At 40.0% G+C, this 24,999-nt stretch overlaps 1 protein-coding gene across 6 annotated transcripts in view; it reads left to right on the forward strand.

Moving 5' to 3' along the window:
- The window catches only part of TSPAN9 (tetraspanin 9), a 2,052,609-nt gene that overhangs the window by 1,750,035 nt on the left and 277,575 nt on the right, over positions 1-24,999 (forward strand). The gene's annotated exons all lie outside the window — the stretch shown is intronic.

Raw genomic sequence — 24,999 nt, forward strand, 5'->3', positions numbered from 1 at the left:
TACACTTCCAAACAGAGGCAAGGTGGCTTTCATCTGCTTAAATGTGTCCCTTCCAGCTTCCCATGATGCCTGCTGAGCTTGGGCTAGAGTGATACAAACAGAAATCTTACTCCTGCACCTGTAGGTTAGCTTGTCTTCCATTTTATATATGTTTGAATAGTTTTGCAAGCCCCCCCACCAACTTTAGAAACACAGCCTAGTTTATAATGTTTTGTAGAGAAACATTTATGCTCTATGAAAAAGCCACTGTGGGAGCAGCATTCCTTTTGGTAAGGACCCATGAACTGATTTGCCTGCAAACTCTTTAAAAAAAAAATTGCCACTAACTGTCCAATTTGAAGGAGTCTGCTCTTCGTTTAGAATCCTTAGATTATTAAATGCAAAAGAGGCAAAAAGAGTATGTCATATGGGGGACCAAATAACATTTATTTTATTTCATTGTATTATTTGTTCATTTGTTTTTCTTGACCTGCTGAGAGAACTGATGGCCACAACCCATGCTAAATGGAAAATGCAGTTACAAAGAAAAAGTATATTTACATAAAAAATGTACAGAAACATATTTCACTTATGACATAAAAAAGTGCATAGTAATCTGAAATTGACATGAACAGATCAATGGTAACTACTTACAAAAGCAGATAAAATTAAGCTTTTTTTCTGCAGATGAAGATAAATAATAGAAGGAAATTGTATGCCCTGGTTTAAGGCAGCATAAATTGTAATATTAGAAACACACATACAAGAACTTGTAACTCTACAATTGATCACAAAAATATACCTCTTAACTTCTATAGTTTAGGAATGTAGCTCTACGATTTCGGCCTTCAGATTTAGCCTTGCTCCTGCTAGGTTTATTGATTTTCTTCATAAAGTCAGATCTGTTTACAGGCATATACTTTATGAAACAAGTAAACTAAGCCTATACAAAGATTCTGTATCACTGACTGTATAGGGTCTAACACACAAAGACCTTCTGTTGTGAAAACTAAGAAAGCTGTTGCCTTTTTGTTCATCTGATATGATTTGTAAAGGTCAGTGTGTGATGCTTACAGGTAGAAAGGTATGGGCCAGAGCCACAGTTATAGCTATTTTTCAAGACAAGAACTTCAACAAAGCTGTAACTATAGCTTAAACCGTCTTTCAAGGATATAAATATTAAGGTGTCGGATAGGAAGAATAAGGTTGAATTGAGGGTGGTACTCTTCAAATAAACTTCCGGAAAAAAGCAGAGAAGCTTGTGTAGGATCCCACTAAGCTCACCCTGACAAAAACAGCACAGTAAGTGTAATGAAAGATAAAGACATTTGTTTATCTAGCAAATATTAAAAATAATCAAGTACATTCAGAACTTATGGTGCCCCCAAATCTTTATTCTTACATTAAGGGGAGCTCTCTTCTGTTTTGTCAAAAAAAGTCTGCCAAATACTGGGCTTTCTATCCTTCTGTAAAGCTGTAATTACTTGAGGTAATAGTTCCGTATTAAGAAACACAATGTCAGTGTCTGTGTCTGCTTTTTGGACTAGTAAAATGAAACACTGATTCTTACATAGATGACCCATGACTGATGGCTGGAAAAGCCCATGAGAGAGGATGGGAGTGAATGAGTGACAGTGGCTTTCAAACTGGGATGGGGGTGTGTAGAGGCAAGTGCATCCACTGCTACACTGATACCCAGCAGAGAATGGGTGTACAGTAAATAAGACATGAATTGGGCCATGATTGGAGCATGCGTAATAAACTGCATATTATGCCAGAGTCAGGTATGAGAAGCATGGCTCATGTCCAGGTGGCTGGTATTGTGGGATATACCTTTGGGAATGGGGAGTTTGGATTTAGTTAGAAAAAACCCTAATGACTGCCTGAATGATAGTCTCCCATGATCAGCTGTTACCTCACGGGGAATGAAGGGGCTCATCTGTCAAGCTGTCAAGAGAGGGTTGATAGTTTGCAGGTCACGGCGAGATAAAAAAAAAAGATACAAAAATACACATAGCATCCTAGCTTGACTGATTGTCTTCAAAATAAATTTGCAATTGACTAGAAAGTGGTTTCCTTTCAAAAATGTCACTGTATTTCATAGGTTCATAGGTAGGAACTAGGCTATTGGCCCTAAGGCCTATATAAGCCTAGCCAAAAAGGTACCCTGGCTTTCACCACCCAAGAAAATTATTTTCCTGTGCCCCTGTCGAGCAGAGTCACAGAAGTGATCCCTGGGGTGAATTTCCTATTTCCCATCCGATCATCAAGACTTTTCTTGAAGAGTGCTAATGAGGAGCTCTGTTTGACATAGATAGGTAGTCTGTTCCAGAGTATGGGAAGTCTCTGGGACATGAATCTATCTCTCCAACTTGTTCTGTTTATTGTGGTGACAAGGTTTAGGTCCCTACAGCATGTAGCTCAGAGGGATTGGGATTTCTTTAAGTGGAGCATGTCCAACAGCTCTGGGTTTAACATAGCTTTGTATGTTAGGCAGAGATCACCTCTGAGTAGGCAGTATGGGACGGAGTAACGCTGGAGTTTTTTCAGACAGTCTGCGTAGGGCATCTTTTTGAGGCCAGTAATCCTCTTTGTGTGGTATTTCTGTGGCCTTTCCAGTTGTTGTAGATGTCTTTTGAGGTACATACCAAAAGGGGCGTTGTACTCTATAATCGGTCTAATGAGTGATGAGTAGAGGGGAACAATGACCTCTTTTTTTTCTGGATGAGAAACCTTTTGTGATGAGGTGTGTCACGTAGAAGGATTTCCTGACCACTGTGGCGATGTGATTATCAAAGGAGAGACTACTGTCCACCTGTGTCCCAAGTCTTTTATCACACTTTCAGTGTTAAGTAGACTACCACCTATGGGGTAGTTCATGGGTACAGAGTTTTTACCAAAGGGGATGACAATGCACTTTTTGGCATTGAGCTTCAGGCCATGGCTTTGACACCAGCCATCTGTCTCAATGAGGCCCTTTTGTAGGATGTCCACATTGTTAGGAGTTTCGATTATGGCTCCTAGTTTGCAGTCATCTGCAAACTTCATTAGCCAAAGACCTTCTGTGTTGGCCTGTACTTCAGAAAAGTAGATACCAAGCAGGAGAGGACCCAGGACTGAACCCTGTGGTACTCCACTTGTCACTGGTCTGAAGTCGGATTTGGAGTCTGCTACTTTCACAGTGTGGGTTCTGTCTGTGAGCCAGTTGGCAACCCATCTTGTGACATAGGGATTTATACCTAGTTTAGTGAGTTTATCTATAATTTCAGAGTGGGGGATGGTGTTGAAAACTTGGTGAGATCTAGATAGGCTCTGTGAACCACCTTACCCTCATCTATGGCTTTGGTGACTGCTTCAAAGAAGTCTGTCAGGTTTAGGAGACATGATCTGCCTTTTACAAACCCAAACTGGGTGGGGTCCAGAGTTTGGAGATTACCAATGTCTTTGTTTATGAGTTCCATGATGATACGTTCCATGGCCTTGCAGACCAGGCTTGGCAAGCTAATGGGGCGGTAGTTCCCGGGGTCCGTCGTGGCTCCCCCCTTTGTGGAGTGGGATAACCATCATTGTGCACCATTCAGTGGGTGCAAAGCCTGAGGTGAGGCTATGATTGAACATGGTACTTAGATGGGGTGCCAGTTTGTTTTGTAGTTCATGTAGAACGCAGCCTGGGATATTGTCAGGTCCCATGGATGCTGTGTCCTTGGCTTTGGAGAGTGTGTTTTTACCTGTGCAGCCATGATTACAGGAACTTTGCATTCTTCCGGTATAGAGATGGGCCATCTAGGGGGTGAGAGGGGGTAAAGTTAACACTGAACCTATCTGCCAGAATGTTGGCAATATCAGTTGGTTCTGTATATTTAGTACCATTGTGCTGTAACTCAGAGCAGATCTGAGTGTTTCCATTGAGATTCTTGACATAGCTATAGAATGCTTTGTGGTTTTCTTTAGAGTAAGTGGCAATTTTGTTTTTGTAACTAGCTTTGGAGGATGTTATGAAGGATCTCAGCTTCTTACTGAGGCTGACCAGGGAGTTCCTCCAGTCATGGAATTTTACTCTTTTTTGCAACAGTTTCTTTCTTCTGTTGTAGAGTTTGTTTATGGCAGAGGACCACCAGATTGGCTTCCTTTTTTTGGAGGATAGCATCTTGGTTCTGTTAGGGATAGCACAATCCATGCACTCGTGTAAGTGCTTATAAAGTGCATTTGTGTAGGATTCAGCAGTCGTACCTCTATTGTCCGTCTGCATGGGTGACATGAAGTTTGCCACTTCTGTCTTAAGAAGTGTGAAGTTGGCTTTGGAGAAGTTTTTTACTGTGGTTTCCCTAATGGGTGGTGGGGGTAGGATGTGGATGTCTAGGGTGATTAGCTTGTGGTCAGATCTGACCAATGAAGATTTGACCCCTGGTGTGGAACACTGGTCGCTCATGTTGGTATTGACCAGGTCTAGGATATTGCTGCCCCTGGTGGGGGTGTGAATAAGTTGATACAAGGCATTGGAATTTATGAATTCCAGAAAACAGTGAGCAAAAGAGTTGGTACATGAGTAGTTTTCCCAGTTAATGGTGGGGTAGCTGAAATCGCCCATTATTAGGGTGTTGGGTTGTACCCTAATATTTTCCAGTGTATCAAGAAATGAGGAGTGGGAATCCTGGGGCATGGTGGGGGGTCTGTAGCAAGCTACAATTTGGATTGCGGTCTTGCCCAGAGTTAGTTGCACTTGGATAATCTCGGATGCATTATGCTGTGCAACTAGCCTGGAGGTGTGGATATCCTTAATGAATATGGACAAGTCTCTGCTTTTAGTGGTTCGGTCCGGGTTAGGTGGCCGAAAGGTGTGGTATGAATTATAGCCTAGTAATGCAGGGGTGCTCTCTGGAGCTTTGAACCAGGTCTCTGTCACTGCACAGACGTCGATGTTCTCCATTTTAAGGAGTGCCTCGAGTGAGTGCATTTTGAGGTTTAGACTTCTAGCATTGAGTAGCATTACCCTCAGATTTTGCTTGTTGTACCTGTTACTGTGGTGAATTTGTCATTTGAACCTTGCCTAAAAAAGGCACTATAGGGGTGGCAAGAGCCTTAGCCAGTATCCAGAATCCCAAGGGCGACAGGTGCAGGCCATCTCTGGCAAAGCATCGTGGTCTGTCGTTCATGTCATCCCAGGCAGACAGATACTGGATCCCCTTAGAATGACACCAGAAGCTTAGCCAATTGTTGAAGTCAATCATTTTGTCCTTGTACTGTGGTATCATTCTGGGTGATGGAAAGATGCTTCTCAGGGCTAGGGTCATACCTGCCTGGGCTACAAGATCGGAGAGTTCCTCCATGTCTCTTTTCATGTAGTCCAGGGAGGTACGTCTCAGGTCATTCACACCAACATGGACAATGACAGAGTCATATTTGTACTTGTTGTGGAGTGACCTGTGTGCGTTATGTGGTGGATCCTGGCACCCGACAGACTGCTGATAGTAACTTTCTCCTTGTTTAGCCTGGTGATGGGATATCAGTGTGCCTGACTATAGAGTCACCTATGACTAGAGTGTTGGGTCACAGAAGCTTTAAGGAATACTTAGACACAAGAAATGCACAGAAAACAGCCCATGACATGACAATTACAGAAGAAATTCCCCTTAGTTTAGGTTCACGTTCAATACACATATAACACAGACTGAATTTCGGAAGTAATTCTTTAAAATCTCCTTTCCTGAATAAAACGTGGACAAAAAGGAGATTGCTGTGATGAAATAGTAATAAAATACTATCCATCCCAATAGATTTGTTTCATAAATTACAAACTTAGTAAGGCAAAGTTTCTTTGCATCTTAAAGACAGATGATAAAAAAACTGTACTTTCTATGCTTTATGAGTGGAATTGTTTTTATAATCCTGCCAGTATATTAAGATTTGAGACTAAAAAGCACACAGACACTTGACATAATGTTTTATGCAAACTAATGTACACTGAAAGTTCCAAATAACCAGACCCTGCTCAAATGATAAAGTATAGAGATTGTTAATCACATGGCTGTGAGGCACAGAAGGATAAAACCTTGGCAGTGATCCAGACCACTCAAGTTCACTTAACTGCTTGGTCACTTGTAGAGCCAGGCATGGAAGGATGGGAATGGGTAGTCTGTGCAGGCTGGTCCATCTTTGGGGGAGGAAGATGGTTTCCCTAGTCGATATAGGCTTGTACAACACCAGTGTCACTAGGACCAGGGGATGTGTCCTTAGCGATCTAAAGCCAGTGATGATAGCCCTCCAGGAGCATGCAGGGAGGCACTCACATACCAGTGGAGGGCATAGGAGAACCCCTGCTATGTCACAAGTGTCCATGTCAGCAACAGGAGCAGGGTTAGAGACATAGTAGAAAGACTCCTCATAACTATCTGTGTTAAGGCTGTGCTACAGATTGTTCTCACTCCAGTGATGGGGAAAATGGGCACAGGTGGTGGCATGATCGTGAGCAAGCATGTGATCCAGAAAAAGATACAGGAGAAATAAGTATGCGACTGCTAAAAACTGGTAACCACACACTGGGATGTGGTGGCATTCTAATGAATACAGAACCATTAAAGGAATGCCATGATTAAAAAATGTACCATTCTTTTGCTCAGGAAAATTCTTTGGTATTAAATGTCTCACAAAACACAAGAAAATAACCATAAGAAGTGTGTCCATCTTGAAGAAACTAGTAAGGGATCTCTGACTGACTTAGCTTAGCTTCTAGAGGTTAGGTTACTGTGCTATACTATGCTAACAGCTATTTTGCTTTGCTTTTTGCTACACAATTGACTATAGAAAGCAGACTACAGAAAGGATATATACCAGTGGAGGGCATATGTGTGTGTGTGTGTGTGTGTGTGTGTGTGTGTGTGTGTGTGTGTGTATATATATATATATATATATATATATATATATATATATATATATATGTGTCTGTGTGTATTCTTGTATCTTGAAATATTAATAAATAAATTATATGCATTGCCATTTATTTATTTATTAATATTTGTTTATCAGAAAGGCTGACGGGGCAAAACCTGTTTTCATTGCATGCAGAGGAAGAAAAGCTCCATTATGTTACATTAAAGAAAAACAGCAGAATATAGCAAATGTAAACATTTTATATGGATTGTCATTTATACATGTGCAATATAAAAATAACAGAGTTGTAAAGGCTGTCATTTTTAGAACTTTAATACAATATAATTCAGAGTAACAAAGAAATAGTAAGATTGTCTTGTGAAGAGAGCTAAGCTTAATTTTGACACAGCAGTACAATATAAAGATGTTCTGTATACAAAAAGATGATCGGCTGTGCTGGTCTCTGCTGTTCAGCCTGACTGCTTCATAAGGAACATGCAGTCACTAGGCATAAGAATTGACTGGAGTTATTGTCATATTGTTGTAGGAGGGGATCTAGTACGATGTGAGCTCCTGCCAGTGGGATCTTACAAACTTCGCTGTATGGGGACAGAGCAAGTTTGTCTGAGGTAGCAGGTTTACCTGCGTCAGAGGGGAAACCATTAATGGCATGACTTGACCTAATGTGCAGTGGAAGAAATAGGTATATTTATTTTCATGACAGTGCTAATATGTTCATCAACATTGTCTTTTGAGCGACATAGTAGCAGTAGAGTTGAATCACTGCCCTAAGAAATGCAGCATCATTGCATCATATACAGCTAATGCCACATAGATTACCCCATTAGAACTACCCACTGCTACACCTGTGCTGACTTTCTGAACTGTGTGCAGTCAGGGAGGTGAGTTGTTTTCATATGTACTCCGTTCATGGGATACAGTGCTTGCAGAGTGGGACAAGACTGTGTATGTAATTTTGCCCCGTTGTAGTCAATGCTTTGTGACTCACTCAGGGCTTTTGCATGTTGATGTACTGCAAACCAGACCTGCTTCACCTTGCTCCAGTAACTGTAAATAGGATCCAGAAAGTCTTGAGTTCAAGTGAGCTGTTAATACATTTGTTTTGCTGCAGGCTTCAGGAACAAATAAACTATTTTTTACCAAACAAATATTGTGTTGCTGCTTTTATGTAATAATGTTCTGCTGCAGTCCCTGTTGACCATCACCCCTCCTCTGCTAACTAGTCACTCCTTTTGCCCCCTTCCCCTAGCGTCTTATAGCCATTTGGCGCATAGTGTGGACAACAAGCAGTGGAGGGAGGATTATCTAGACAGGTGTGGGGAGGATTTTGTCCCTTACCCCACACCATAGCAGCTTGATGTGTGCACTACTAAACCAGTGCTTGCTATGCTATCCCAGTGGTGCATACAGTTATGTCTGTAGTGCTGTATGCTGCTTGACAGACTAGGATTCTAGCCTTTGTATTTTTTGCTGGGCATCAGTATTGCCATGGCCTGAGACATCTCCCTTCTTCCAGTTTAGGTGAACTAGCATTGGTTCTCACTCTGACCCTTACTAACTGACTTGTCCAGCATGTGGGTTACTAGCTAGTCTTAGGTCATTTGGACCATAGTCACAATTTCATCCCTCGACAGTATGCAACATGCTCTACACTATGACTGTATAATATTGTAGGGTTAATAAAGTTTCTGTTATTTCAAAAAGATAGTCTTCATGTCTTATGAATGACAATAATTAAAATTCTGCTGTGGGGGTGCCATCCCCCACTAACTTTCCTTAATGTAAACAACTCCAAGACTGCTGTAATGTAAGGAAAGAATTTCCTGAGCAGCAATTTTGTTAAAAAAATGTACATTTTCATGTTCAGAGACAGTGCTGACTTTTGCACATAAGGTATACTACTGAAAATGACCATAGTTCCTTACAATCATACATTTCTTCTGGGCATTATAGTTTTTATTGTCAAATCTAATTCACAACTGATATGTTTACATACTAGCATTGGCAAACATCTTGTTTTCCGTTCACATTCTGTATTCCAGTTCACCTTCATGCTGGTCTTTATTCAGCATTGAGAAGTGGTGGTACTTATATGACACGAGGTGGTTTTAAATTAATTATGTAATTGACATTTTAGCTAGTAGTTGTAAAATGTTTCTACATTTGTTTGTCTGTCACATCATCTATTCACTTTGTAGTAAGTCAGTAGGAAGGTTAACCTGAAAATGCTGTTAAATTAAACACTTCTTAATCCTGCATTAGTCACTGTATTAGTTGTGCCCTTCACAGACTTGTCATTTTACACTTTGTTTTAGTCTGTAACAATAGTATTTCGGACAGTAGCTGCCTCGACACATCAGTTAACAACAGGCAACTGAAGGAGAACATTTCTGTCTGGAGGACCACATCATATGTCACTTTGTCAACAGTACTACGAGAAGATACATGCAGTTGATTTTCTTTGAAATATTTGATTGTTTTGCAAAGTAACGGGCTACATTCCAAGCCAGTATTATGACATATACCATGCATGTAACAAATTGCTTCAGTGGTGATGTTTTTCACCAAAAAGAGAAAAAAATAATTGAATACTTCGTAACTACTTCCATCAGTACTCAACAGCACAAGCAGTAATACGTATGCTAAAGAACTGCTTTGAAAAACTAGCTGATTTTTTTTTGCAGAAAGTAAGAACATATAAATAAAAATAAGATTTATAATAAAACATCACAGCTTAGAAATAGTTGTGGTATTTTTCCTGCAACATGTAAGAATCTTTATTATGCCATGCTTTTGTGTGAACACAAACTACTGAATGCATGGATGCAGTTGCTGAAGTGATAGATTATATCTGATGGATGGTTCCAGCTATTTAATAGGAACTGTATGATGTATAAATCAGCCACAAGTTTAGGTGCACAATTAGCGATCATCTGTCAACATATTACATCCCCGGAAGGATAAGCCCATTTAAGTCACAATATTCTTTAACTTGATGGCATTGTGATAAATTTGATGGATGTTGTAAACAAGGTCTCTTGGAATGTTCTTCCAATTTTGAAAAGTGAAAGAAAACTGTCTTTTTTCAATTCTATAAATGCATTCACATTTGGAATCATTTTTAATGGAATTATTCCTGAGAGGTAGTGTTAATTAAGTTGAAACTGAATCAAATCAAAATTGTTTACACTTTCTTTAGTTACTAACTAGTATATTAATCTTAACATTTAAGACCCACATCTGTAGCATTTTGTTTGCATGGTTGTTGGTTGCATATATTTGGCTGTTTTGCAAATGCAGACATTTGATGTCATGCTTGAGGATTTTCCAACAAAACAAGACAAAAGTAGTTATTAAAGAATATAGTCATCTGGGGGGGGGGATTAAAGATGAAACATATATTACTTAAAGATGCTATGTATTGATCTTTATTACTCTAACTTAATTTTTGTTATAACAATTATTTAAACAATATTGCCTTAGAGTCATTTTCCAACTGAAGAACAAAATCCTGAAGCACTTTAGGCATCCATTGCGCAGTGTATAGAGAAGCTGCATCTTGATATGCCCCATTAATGGTTGATAGGTAGGTACCCAGGATGCCATTGAGGAGCATAGCCAAATGTCCCAGAGAACTGTCTGATTGTGAAAGTGACATGCGCATGGTCTTACAGTAGGCAGATGGAGGCCAAGGGAGTCAAACCCTGGATTCAGGAAGCAGCTTGTTACAGCACATAGTCTTAATCCTGTACAATGACTGCCAGGTTGATTAAGTATTTTAAAGTGAAACATTTAGGGTATGATTACACAACAAACCGATTGCATTTTGACATAGTAAAGGAAAGAAGTCAATAGTCAACATTATTTAGTTTCCAGAGAAGGTGAGCATTCTTTATGAGATGTGGCTGTTTAGCAACACGAAAACAAATTACTTTTCATCTGATGGGAGCACAACCTGGGCCTTTCCCAAAGTTTGTAATGATATATTTTACACTTTTTTAGTAGAAATGCTGCTATTGTTTAATTAATGTTGACAATAAGCTGTACAATATAATGCATTTCTGTGGGTTCTCATCGAACGTTTGAGAACTGCAAGGTGAAATCCTTGGAACAATGGAAAAGCACAGCAAGTCAGGTCATCAGAAAAGTGGAAATTTAAGTGCAATTAAGGAAAGCGTGTACTAAGTCTGAAATTACTGTATCTTGGAGAATTACATTTTCTCTGAAGTACGTCAGCTTGAATAGTAGGGGTGTATGGGAGTGCTTTTAACATGTAACAGCAAACTTTTAGTTCACTGTAATTTTTACCAAATCACTATTTTGGAGTTTTGGGATTTGGATTGTTGAGTCTTGAACTTCCATAGGGCACCCATCTCTTCATCTACAATTTTGAAATTTGTTTATCATAAGCACATTCTGTGATGTGGCCAGTATTAGCTTTTGTTTACCTAATCACCTTCTGTCTGACCAGACCCAAAGCATATTCTTGACCACTTCCAATACACCCCTCTATAACAACTGCAAGACCTGAAGTTATGGCTCTAGATGTCCAAAAATAATCTTCAATTTAAAGAAACAAAAACTGTGAATTTGAAAACTTGCTGCTATACTCTGAAATTATTTTTATAGGGGGAACAGCCCCCACCCCACCCCCTGACATAAGCAGCTGTGCCACTACACCCTGTACTTCAGAGTAGGGGAATACCTTGAGGTGCATGGCCACCACATTGTGACTTGTAGTTCTGCTGTACTGAAGAATGCAGTTATTATATTGGGATTTTCAGTAAGCACCCTACTGTTTATAAACAGTGCAAATGCACCCTTTATTGCAATTTACCTTCCTTCTACCCTTCTGTTTGTAGTACCCTTGCTAATGATGTGTGCTTTTGTACTGCATTGTATCCTTGCAGGTTAAACATTTTTATGACTTGAAATTAACACAAGCCTGTTGACACAGAGTTGGTGTGGCTGTAGAAGTCCATTCTGGACACTGCACCAGGGAATCCATCTAAAATAAGCAGCCATGTTTTTGCTTTCTTGACTCTGGTGGTTAAATGTCATCCCATCCCACCACAGTGAAACTGCCCTTTTCCACACATCAATGGTCACCTAGGTTCATAGGTAGGTACTAGGCTATCGGCCCAAAGGCCTATGTAAGCCTAGCTAACAAAGTTCCCTGGCTTACACCACCCAAGAAAGTTATTTTCCTGTGCCACTGTCGAGCAGAGACACAGAAGTGATCCCCGGGATGTATTTCCTATTTCCCATCCACTCATCAAGATTTTTCTTGAAGAGTGCTAATGAGGAACTTTGCTTGACATTGATGGCTAGCCTGTTCCAGAGTATGGGAAGTCTCTGGGACATGAATCTATGCCTCCAGCATGTCCTGTTTATTGTGGTGACAAGGTTTAGGTCCCTAGAGCATGTAGCTCGGAGGGATTGGGATTTCTTTAGGTGTAGCATGTCCAACAGCCCTGGGTTTGACATAGCTTTATATGTTAGGCAGAGATCACCTCGGAGTAGGCGATATGCTACGGAGTAAAGCTGGAGTTTTTTGAGGTGGTCAGTGTAGGGCATTTGTTTGAGGCAAGTAATCCTCTTTGTGAGGTACTTCTGTGGCCTTTCCAGCTGCTGCAGGTGTCTTGTGAGGTACATTCAAAAATGGGTGATGTACTCTATAATGGGTCTAATGAGTATCGAGTAGAGGGGAACAATGACCTCTTTTTTCCTGGATGAGAACCCTTTTATGATGAGGTGTGCCACGTAGAAGGACTTCCTGACTACTGTGGCGCTGTGACTATCAAAGGAGAGACTACTGTCCACCTGGGTCCCAAGGTCTCTTATCACACATTCAGTGTTAAGTAGATTGCTGCCTATGTGGTAGTTCATGGGTACAGAGTTTTTAACCAAAGGGGATGATACTACACTTTTTGGCATTGAGCTTGAGGCCATGGCTCTGACACGAGACATCTGTCTCAGTGAGGCCCTTCTGTAGGATGTCCACATCATTTGGGGACTTGACTATGGCTCCTAGTTTGCAGTCATCTGCGAACTTCATTAGCCAGAGGCCTTCTGTGTTAGCCTGTACTTCAGAGAAGTAGATACCAAACAGGAGAGGTCCCAGGGCGGAACCCTGTGGTACTCCACTTGTCACTGCTTTGAGGTCAGATTTGGAGTCTGCAACTTTTACAGTGTGGGTTCTGTCAGTGAAAAAAATTTTTGGGAATTGCAGCAGTGATTGGGTGGTGTATCTTGCTTCTTGTTATTGTGGGGCGTTTTATGTAGGTCAAACTTCCAGAGCATTGAGATATAGAATGAATGAACATCGTAGTGATGTTAGGAACCATAAGGAGACTAGTGCCCTATATCAACATACACGTAAACATCCACAGGCAAAATATAATTTCATGGTCATTGATCGTATTTCTGGGGATAGAACCAACAAACAAGGCTGGCATGCTCTATTGGATCAAAAAGAAAAATACTGGATTACCACTTTGGGGGCCTTGTTTCCTCCGGGTTTAAATGACCATTTATAATAGGCTATGTATTGTTCTCAATAACCCTGTTCATCTATGTCATTAATGAGGTTTGGGTCATCTGGACCGTAACATCCTCTTATATACTTATGTATATAATGAATACTAAACAATCTGTAGTTGGTTTTGTTCTATCTTTGTGTATTACATTAAGCCTTATGGGTTGTGGACAGAAATAATTTCAATATGGGGGTCTAGGTAGTTAGAATAAGTCCATATAGATAGTTCACATGCGAAAATAACTATGTTAATATGGAGAGTAACCATTTACAGATTTTGGTTAGGGTTGTTTATGATATATTTATACATGTGATTTATATCATTTAAATATTTTTTTCCAATTTATGGGATTGTAATGTTTTTTGTTTTTATTGTTTTCCATTGGAGTGCTATATTTTGTATATTCAAATTCTCTAATAGCCCTAATGTTGATTCTGGCATCTAGATTGTTGAACATATAGGTATTGGATACGGGGAACTAATATTTTGTCATTGACCCTTATTTGCTCAATAATTGTGGTTCATGGTCTATAGGACTATATATGTTTTCATACACATATATATATATATCATATTATATTTTTCCACCAAAAACATCATTTTGTAATATTAATATGGTTGACTTGTCCTGTTTTATGATTGCCTTGTATTACAGAGCTGCATATTGTGTTTTGGTACTATTGTATGTTCAAAACATCAATATATTGTTTCATTTATTAATATTAATGAGCCGGTTTGTCCTATTGGCTCATGGTTTATATTTAAATTGATGAGCACAAGGAACTTGAATTTTTTGTCCTACACTGAAGAAGGCACTTTTGCCGAAACTAGTCTGTTATGGTATAATAAATGGAATTTGAACTCCGTTCTGCCTTGCTGGTCTATTTGGTGAATCTGATATTTGGTTTGGACCGTGCATTCCCCCTTGCATAGGATTTTGTTTGGTTGGTTCTGTCAGTGAGCCAGTTGGCAATCCATCTTGTGACGCAGGGATTTATACCTAGTTTAGTGAGTTTAGCTATAATTCTAGAATGGGGGATGGTGTTGAAAGCCTTGGCGAGGTCAAGATAGGCTGTATGAACCACCTTACCCTCATCTAGGCTTTGGTGACTGCCTCAGAGAAGTCGATCAGGTTCAGGAGGCATGATCTGCCTTTCACAAACCCGAAATGGATGGGATCCAGAGTTTGGAGGTTACCAATGTCTTTGTTTATGAGTTCCATGATGATACGTTCCATGGCCTTGAAGCCCAGGCTCGTCAGGCTAATAGGTCGATAGTTCCCAGGATCAGTGGTGGCTCCCCCTTTGTGGAGTGGGATAACTGTTGCTGTGTGCCATTCAGTGGGCGCAAAGCCTGATGCGAGGCTATTATTGAACATGGTGCTTAAGTGGGGAGCCAGTTTGTTCTGAAGTCCGTGTAAAACGCAGCCTGGGATGTTGTCCGGTCCCATGGATGCTGTGTTTTTGGCTTTAGAGAGTGCAGCTTTTACCTGCGTAGTTGTGATTACAGGGACTCTGCATTCTTCCTGTATAGATATGGGCCCTTTAGGGCATGGGGGGAGTAAAGTCAGCACTGAACCTGTCTGCCAGGATGTTGGCAATATCAGTTGGTTCTGTAATTTTCGTGCCTTTATGCTGTAACGCAGATCTGGGTGTTGCCATCGAGATTCTTCACATAGCTATAGAATGCTTTGTGGTTGTCCTTAGAATTAGTGGTGATTTTGTTTTCATAGCTATATTTGGAGGATCTTATAAAGGATCTCAACTTCTTACTGAGGCTGACCAGGGAGCTCCTCCACTCATGGGATTTTACTCTCTTTTGCAACAGTTTCTTCCTTCTGTTGTACAGTTTGTTTATGGCAAGGGACCACCAGATTGGCTTCCTTTTTTTGGAGGATAGCGTCTTGGTTCTGTTTGGGATAGCACGATCCATGCACTCATGTAAGTGCTTATAGAGACTGCATTTGTGCAGGATTCAGCAGTTGTAACTGTATTGTCCATCTGCATGGGTGTCATGACGTTCACCACTTCTGTCTTAAGAAGCATGAAGTTGGCTTTGGAGAAATTTTTTACCATGGTTTCCTTAATGTGGGGTGGGGGCAGGATGTGGATATCAAGGGTGATTAGCTTATGGTCGGTTCGGACCAACGAGGAGTTGACTTCAGGTGTGGAACACCGGTCACTCATGTTGGTAATGACTAGGTCTAGGATATTGTTGCCCCTGGTGGGGGTGTGGATAAGTTGATCCAGGGCATTGGAGTTTATGAATTCCAGAAAACGTTGAGCTAAGGAGTTGGTACACGAGTAGTTTTCCCAGTTAATGGTGGGGTAGTTGAAGTCGCCCATTATTAGGGTGTTTGAACCCTAATATTTTCCAGTACATCAAGAAAAGAGGAGTGGGAATCCTGGGGCATGGTGGGGGATCTGTAGCAAGCTACAATTTGGGTTGCAGTTTTGCCCAGAGTTAGTTGCACTTGGATAACCTCGGATGCATTATGCTGAGCAACTAGCCTGGAGGTGTGGATATCCTTAATAAATATGAACACACATCCGCCTTTGGTGTTTCGGTCCAGGTTATATGGCCGAAAAGTGTGGTATGAGTTATAGCCTGGTAGTGCAGGGGTGCTCTCTGGAGCCTTGAACCAAGTCTCAGTCACTGCACAGATATCAATGTTCTCCATTTTAAGGAGTGCCTCGAGTGAGTGCATTTTGAGATTTAGACTTCTAGCATTGAGTAGCATTACCCTCAGTTTTTGCTTGCCCTCAGTTTAGACAACGAATTGCATTGTAGATGCCTCAGCACCACTCTCCATTTGTTCCACTCCAAGGTAAAGAGCATGTCCTCTGACTGACCGCTCAGTGAGTCATATTTTAGGTTATTACATGAGGAAGGAATATAAATAAAAATGTCTTATGAGGGGTCTTAACCTTATCAGTGAAATTTCTGTTACAGTTGCAGACATCTCACCAAACTATATGACAATGTTAAAAAATGGTGACACTAGGGCTGAGACAACATTCTTCCTGCTGGTGTTCAAAAAGTTAAACAGGCCAGTAAGTAAAAAGAAGACCATGACCTATATTCTGTAAAACAGAGATTGCACAAGTACTTTTAGAATATTTCAGCCTGTAGGATACAATCTAGAGTCTGTGCTGTTGCCCATAACTCCATTCTTGGGTAAGATGGGAGATAAGCAGTTTGGATTCAGATCAGGACGCAGCACAACTGACCTGACATTTGCAATGAGACAGATACTTGAGAAAAAGCTAGAGATGAGGAGTCCAACTATACATTCCTAGACTTGGAGAAAGCGTATGATAAAGTCCCAGAAAAGCTGACTTGGACAGTCCTGCGGTGGTGTGAAGTCCCAGCAACATTGGTAGAATTAGTGTAGGCTATGTACAAGGATCCAATGACTTAAGTATGAATAGTGTTCAGTCTCACAGATGCATTCCTGGTGACAGAGGGTGTGCATTATGGTTCATGTCTGAGCCCACTGCTGTTCGTACTGCTGATGGACTACATTAGCAAACAGGTCAGAGGGGGCAGATCAACAAAGTTGCCGTATGCAGACAATGTGGCATTACAGGCATACTCTGAACAAGAATTTCATCAAAGGATAGGGCAAAAGAATGCAAAACTGATGGTACATGGGAAGAAACTGAGTTCAGATAAGACACTTGTAATGCAGTAAATGGGTGAAATCAGAAGAAGCTGAGAAGTGAGATAGAAGGGAAAATAGCAGAACAGGTTAACAGCTTCACTTACCTGGGAGGGGTGGTTAAGGAGAAGGAAAGTCTGAATGAGGAGGTCAAAGCTAGAATCTTGGGGGCTGCAGACAACTGGCACAGAGCGTCAGGGTTAGTGCATGACAGAAGAATGCCAAAGAAGCTGAAAAGCCAGGTATACTAAACAGTGATATGACCAGTACTACTGTATGGTACAGAAACCTGGACAGCAAAGGTAGAGCAGTTGAGGTAGCTAGAGGTGATTGATAGAGATGAAGCGTCTGAGAGGTGATTGATAGAGATGAAGCGTCTGAGATGGGTGGTAGAGTACACTCTATAAAAAGATGAAGAAATGAGGACATCAGAGCAGAAGCCAAAGCAGCTCCAATTGCAGAAAAGGTCAAAGAAAACAGATTTTAGTGTTTCAGGCACCTGTGAAGAAAAGCAGAAGACAACCTGGAGAAGAAGATTTGGAACAGACAGGAAGAAGGCAAGAGGAAATGAGGGTGTCCATCAAAGAGGAAATGAGGGTGTCCATCAAAGAGGTGAATGCAACAGACAGGCATGAGTGTCAACGAAGGTAGGAAAGATGGCAATCGTTGACTGGTACCCAGACCCCACACAGAAAATGGGGGGAAGGGAGGTGGATGATGATGATAGGAAACAGCACTGAGATCCTCGGACTGAGAAAACCCTGAAGGGGCAGTGAATTGTCTTCTTGATGGAATGGCTAGGTAGCTCTTCTTTCCTGATATACTGGATCTGAGTGTTCTGATTGTGTTCTTTTTTTGCCTTAAAAAGTAATCTACAGTGATCTATACCAGTCAAAATGTGTTACTTTGTAAATTGTGGTAGATTTAAACAGCTTGGTGTATGACAGGGTTTTGAGTCACACAGTAATACACTGGTGTTTGTTCCACTGTTTAGACACCAGTGAAGAAATTACTTATTTTTGTAATCTGTCGTTTTTTTTTTAAAGTTTTATAAATACACCATCAGAAATTAGTCTGTATTCTAGTATGGGAAAATAATCCCTTTGACCAGCAATTCCTTAGAAACGTCCATGATTAAATCTTGAGATTTTATTGCACATGTTCAGTAATGCTTGGAGTTTTAAAATTGCTTTTCCTACATATAAGGAGAAGATAAGTGCTGGATCTAACCATACTCCTAGATATTTGTAGGTCTCCTCTGCTACTGTCTGAACCTACTGTGACCCAGACAGGCTTTATTTATTCTGCAGTCCAACCCATATTTTGAGGGTTTCAAACAGTATCTTTTTTTTTTATTTTCTCCAGTTTAACTGATAGACTGTTGTTACAAATGCATTAAACTGGACGATAAGCTGTAGGTTCATTATGGGATCATTTCTGTTGGACTCCTAACAGGGTTGAGAACAGTACCAGAATTGCATCATTCTGTAAAATTCAGATATCAGATTTAGACATGCTGATAGTAACTGATCGTGTATCCGCATTAGCTATTGCAATAGCAGTGGGTCAGCAGGTTCCACACTTAAATCTTTCACACCAGAAATGTCAGAAAGCCTTAAGGTCTTAACTTACATGAAGCATTTCAAATTCCAGTACTAACATTGTGACGTTGTGCTTTTGAGGTGTCAATCGTCAGAGCCATTTCTTGCCTTCTTCCATCGGTGTGCATGCTCATTTGCACCCGCAATGAATGCTACAGGGTATCTAACTTAGCTGAAGTCCAATCCCCCCCGGTGGCTGACCTTGTGTATCACTGTCCCTACTTCAAAACATCATGACATTGAATGGCTCCCATTCACCACTTACCCCTTGGGGGCAGATGCACCTGTCCTCCCTCTACCAGTTTCAACAGAAGCCTGAAACATTAATCGAATGCTGGACCACATGGATTGTATCCAGGGCTTTATCCCAGTATGTATACAGAACTTAATGCAACATTAAACTAGAGTATAACTACTTAATGGGTCTCCTAGACGTTTAGGTGACTGACAGCAAAAAGGATGAGTCAAACAGCCTCCATGGAAAACCCTCTTGCGAGATGCCCCCCCCCACACACACACACACACACACACACACACACTCCTTATGTACTAGCTCTATGGTCAAACAAATGCAGGGAAAAGAGAAACATCTGACAAGAAAGAAGGATCATATTTGCACTGATGTGATTCTACAACAGAACAAGTTAATATGAAAATATTTGAGGTGTGATGAGCTCAGAAAGTTTGGATCAGGGAGATAAATTGCACAAGATATTTATTCTATACAGAACACTGCGTAAAGCAACACCAGTGGTTTTACAAGGAGCAAATTTAAGAGCAAAATGTACACTATGTTGAATGAAATAAAATGTCAAATCCATGACTTCTGTGTTTGTCCGGTACTCATCCAGTCCAAATTCTTGAAATGTTCTTCTGCATTTTCCAGGGAAATGAAAAAAAATAACACAATGCTTGTTTACGGAGTCCAGATTTCTAGGTACGGGATGATGCAAAGGGTCCTGTTTGCTTTAAAACAAAAAGTCTGTCTAATTAGGATGTGCTGCCTAAATGTTTTCTCTCTGAAAAGATGGCTTTAGGATTTCATATTTCCTGAGCTAGGTAAGCACAATGGCCATTTGTCCCTTTTCTTTCCTTGTTTTACAGTGGCAATTAAAATGTGTTTTTCAGACACTATTTTGTTTTGAGAAGGCAAGGACTGCAGCTTTAGAAGCTACTTGTCTGCTTTACATCTCAAGTCACTTCAACTCCTGAAGTCTCATAGAGTGCTGGAACTCAGTAGTGACTTTGGATAAGGAAAAAACAAGATTTCTCAGAAAGACCTGAAAAAAAATAGGAGAACTGTACAAAGTACATGCTACTTTGTAGGTAGGAAACATGGAATGCTTTCCATTTACTTTCATGCAGTTATTGGTAGATGACTGTTTATACTTTGACCATTGTGTATGTTACCAGCATCAGAAAAGTTTCCTTGTAGTCCATTTAATTCTGAAGAGCAGAAATAATCACTCCAGAAAGATCACTAAAAATTCCAGTCTCTGACACAACCCATTGTTGAATGCATTGCTGTGTTTTTGTAACCTTCATGCAGTCCACTCTAACGAACTTGAAAAGGCATGATTCAGTAATAAATAAAATATTGGGAAAACTAGTGATTGTTATTATATTCTGCTTTTTTGTACTTTACTTACAGGTGACCTGTGCAGGGCTGGCCTTGGCTGCTACAGGGCCCAACTTGGAGCATTTTGGTGGGGTCTGTCAGTTGAAACCCCCCCCCCTCCTTGACCCCAATTTACCAGCCTATCCCTCCCCGCTATGCTCCCTTGCTGGATTTAAGACTTTCAGGTTAGGTATTTAGGAATATATGCTACTACTGCATATTAAAAATAAAACAAAATGTTTATTTATTTATTATACATTTATATTTTGTCATGAGACTTGTTAAAACAGAAGTAAACTATTGGACTCCGGCATTTCCCCCATATCCGGCGTCTGTCGTAGGTTTGTCTCTCAAGCTCTGCTTAACTCACTCAGGCACACTATAAGGGGCCACTAAGTGGTGGACAAATGAGGTTGAGAGGCTGCATTTAATGGTTGTTGGAAGACTGGGTGACAAAAAAGACGGTAAAGAAACTTCTAACCTCCATTATACATTCTCTTCTCATAGTACTCTTTTTGTTTTTCTTTTTTTTTTTTTTCCATCATGCGCTTCCAGTCATCTTCTGCAGCTGTTCCAAATGGTTGGAATTCTAACCTAATTAATTTTCATAACATGTTACAGTCAGTATATTCCTATAAAACGACATAAAAGTGGGCTTCCGCTGAATGCGCAGTGATAATAATAATGGTAATAATCTCTAGTTTCTCTTTAACAGCAGCAGTGGTCACACAGCACACCAGTTGTTACGATATCTGAAAATTTATTTTTAATTGTCAGGTAGGGTAAGTGGACTAATGCTTGTAGACATTTTTCTAGCTGTATCTCATTTGTCACAAGGGCAACAGCAAGGATTACATGATAATTTACACTAATCACTAAGCGTTATGTTTTGGCAGGTGTGAGGAAATAAGAATGATGTAAGGAAGTCTACATAGATATAAGCAAAGCACATTAAACCCACCCAATTTGTTCAACTTTCTATGATACCCATCCCACAAAACTCCACTCTAATACAGTCCAACCATTTTTTTTAAGTTTCTGCTTGCCCCCTGTTTTGTATGTGAGTCAAACTACGATACATAGGGCTGCAGTGCATTTATGAGTCAAACTGTTTTCATTAATGTTTTTCCATTTTCAGCAAAGTGAATTATTTTTCTATCCATCTCTGCCTCCTCCCACTCAGCACACACATCGTGTCTTTGTTATGTCTGAGACTATGTTTCATTATGTGACTGCAGCATGTATTTCTCTGCCTTAATATTGAATTCATAACCGTCACAAGTCTAACTGATCAGACGTTACCTCACATTGCAATATGTATTATTTACTTTTTTTTTTTTGCTTACTATGGCTTGTTTTCATTGTTTGACACTGAATATCCACAGTTTTTCTTTTAATATTATTCATTAGCAACCAGTTATAAAGTCCATGTCAGCCAGAGTAGCAAACGTAAACACAGTACCTCTCTATCAGTAGGAAAATGCTTTAACTTTGCTAAAGTGTCTCTCAGGCTACTGTCTGGGCCACATAATGCATAATAACCCTGACATAACCTTGTGTGGGGTCCTATTGGGCCAAATAGGTCCACCTGACCCAAAGCCAGCCATAGACTTGTGCATGGTCTATAAAGCAATGTCTGATCCACTTTTATTCGAATTTTTGTGCTTGGAAAACAGTGCTGGAGGAACCAGGGTTGCCAGATGCCCTATTTGAGTGAGACTGTCCTGGGATCAGCAGCCCAATCCCAATTCTCGCACTGCTAGTTTAAATCCCGATGAAATAGCCTCTGCATTGTAATTTATAATTGGCCTGTATGCCAGTATACGAGTCAGTCATAAATCGCAAAGTGGAGCCACTTCTGTTCAATGTGGAACAGCCTGGCATGAAAGACCTTTTTTTTTCTTTTTTGGTCTTCACTTACCTGCCCCTTCCAAGTCTGACAGCCCTGGGAGGAACTAATACTACAGCAGGAAACCTAATAATTAAAATAAATATCAATTAGAAAATGAGAGAACACTACACAGTACTTTCCACCAATTGGAGTAAGCTTCCCCTTGCAATCAGAAGCAGTCATTCAATAAATTCCTTCAAAAATATTTTTCTGTAAATATTGGGAAGGAGAAAACGTCTTCATGAGATTAGTGAGAGTCTAGCTTCTTAAAGGCCAGTGGATTGTAAGTTCGATTATCAAACCTGTGAAACTGCCCATTTCCTGAATTTAATAGCTGAAGGCAGAGGTTGGGGTCATCAATGGAGATGGAAAGACTGCTGTTACATTGGCAGGCTAGTATTTGTTTTTCATGGTGTACAACTGTGGAGATGGAGAGACTGCTGTTACATTGGCAGTCTAGTATTTGTTTTTCATGGTGTACAACTGTGGAGATGGAGACTGCTGTTACATTGGCAGGCTAGTATTTGTTTTTCATGGTGTACTCCTGCAGTTGACTGCATCCAAGCTTTAAGATGTTCAATTTATCATGCCTGAACTACCAAAACTAAATTGACTGATCAGGGAAACTCGTTTTTCCTCCAAGATAGGACTTAGAATAATAATATATGGGGTGTGCATTGGGGAGGGGATGAAGTATCATACAGAAAAACAAAATGAAAACATATTCAATGCTGAGTATTTCTGGGCTTGTCAGCTTCACAGAAAACTGCATTGATAAGCAATACTATAATCAGTTAAAGCTCCTCCCTTTTTTATGCAAAGTTATATTCCATTCCAAATACTGCAGCAAGAGTGCTGAATCCCGCCTTTTTTGTGCTGTAGGAATGGCGCATGTTGCGAGAAGATGACAGTCTGCCTTGAGCTTTTGTAGCTGATTGACTACCTAGCTGGAGTAACAACAAAGTCGGCCTTGAGCTTTAATAGCTGACTGCCTGCCTAGATAGAGTAACAGCAAAGTCTGCCTTGTGATTTCGTAGCTGACTGCCTGCCTAGCTAGAGTAACAAAGTCTGCCTTGAGCTTTAGTAGCTGACTGCCTGCCTAGCTAGAGTGACTTGTTAACAGTTGCAGTGAAAGCTTTACCTACAGTCCCTCCCGGTATTTGAAGTTTAGTTTAATCATGATAGGATACAAATCTTATTTTTGCAAAATTAATGGGGTTGTGAAACATTAAACATTTTTTTGCAAAATTAATATTCCATGCACAGATAAAATAAAATAATAAAAATATGAAAAGTTCAGTGTTGAATTTTCATTTTTTCCAGCTAAATAGCTGCACAGAAAATGGCATTGATGGATGGTATTATAATCATTTTAAGTTTTCTTATTTTTTCAGGCTAAATAAATAGCACTAAATAACATTCCAAATACTGCATCAATGCTACGGAGTCCTCCTCATCTATGTTTGTATGGGTGTGTGTGTTTTGGGGGCACCGTCTAATAATATATAAAAAAAAAAGCTGCTTTAAGCTGCAGAAGCTGAACTCTCCACCTAGCTTAGAATATAACTTTTTTTTTTTAATTTTGAACTTGACTTTGGATTTAATTGGGATGGTCTGCAAATCTTATTTTTGCAAAGTGAATATGGATCCAGAAACAGTAACCATTTTTTTCATTGCATAATTTATATTCTTATTATATCAACATTCATGTCTTAATTTGCTACTTCATTTCAGTACTAATGAAAACTATGAGTACTCATGAAATATTTATTTGCAACTTCTGCACTGAATCTTGTGCATGTTAAGTAAGCACTGAAGTAAGCAGTCAGGCACAGATGAACTGCAAATGCTTCACAATCTCTCATAGTGGAGTTTTCCATAGGTCGAATCCATCCCTTTAAAATAATTTACCATTCAAGTTCAAATATCACAGAACGTGACTGTGGTGTGATAGAGATTTGAAAGTCTGTCCTTTATTTGTGAGAGTTTCTGACATCAATTGGAAGGGGTCTGTCAAATGTGCATCACAAGTAATGCCAACAGCAGCCCTTTGTGACATCTATTGAGAATGTTGGCAATTTTACATCAGTATGACAACTTTCTTGCTTAAAGTTGTATCCGAGGATTAACTAGATTCATTTTTTATGGCAGTGTATGACAGAGGGCTACATCTGTTAACTGCCAGTTAACTGTGTCCTTTTTACCTGGGTTCTGTTCCTACAGTCACAACTTGCATAGCATCCATGGCTGAGTAGACTATTTATTAAGCTTTATAACTATCTTTCTTAAGAAAACACTTGTGAATGATTGTTTTTTTAAGTAAATAAATTAAATTAAAGCTGTAGTAAAGTAAAACCCTAAGAGATGATATATCTCTATTATCTCTTGTTTTTGTTTGTAGGCTCCACCAACAGAATGAGAAGTAGAAAACATGCCTAATTGTTAGAATACTGCTCCCTGACAGCTACATCAGATATTTAGCAAGCAGTTTTGATATCTGACTAAAACAGAGGTGAAGATAATGTGGGTTGTATGATTTGTTTAACAAATGCAGTCCTTTTTTTGGTATGAGCACCAAGCAGTGTAGAAGCACTGTAACATCAGCCTAATACACAGCCTGCCTGAAGTACACAACATTCTTGATTTGTTTTTTTTTTTTGTTTTTTTTTTTTTTAATTTCTACTTGTATATGGCACAGCATGTCGAAGCTGCGGTGGTGCAGCGGTAGCATTGTCGCCTCACAGCAAGAGGTTCTCCCGTTCGATTCTCAGCTGGACCGCTTTCTATGTGGAGTCTGCATGTCCTCCCCGCAGTCGAGTGGC

This window comes from Protopterus annectens, chromosome 11.part0 (assembly GCF_019279795.1).
Source record: "Protopterus annectens isolate FY-2018-M chromosome 11.part0, PAN1.0, whole genome shotgun sequence".
In the NCBI taxonomy this organism is placed as follows: domain Eukaryota; kingdom Metazoa; phylum Chordata; order Ceratodontiformes; family Protopteridae; genus Protopterus; species Protopterus annectens.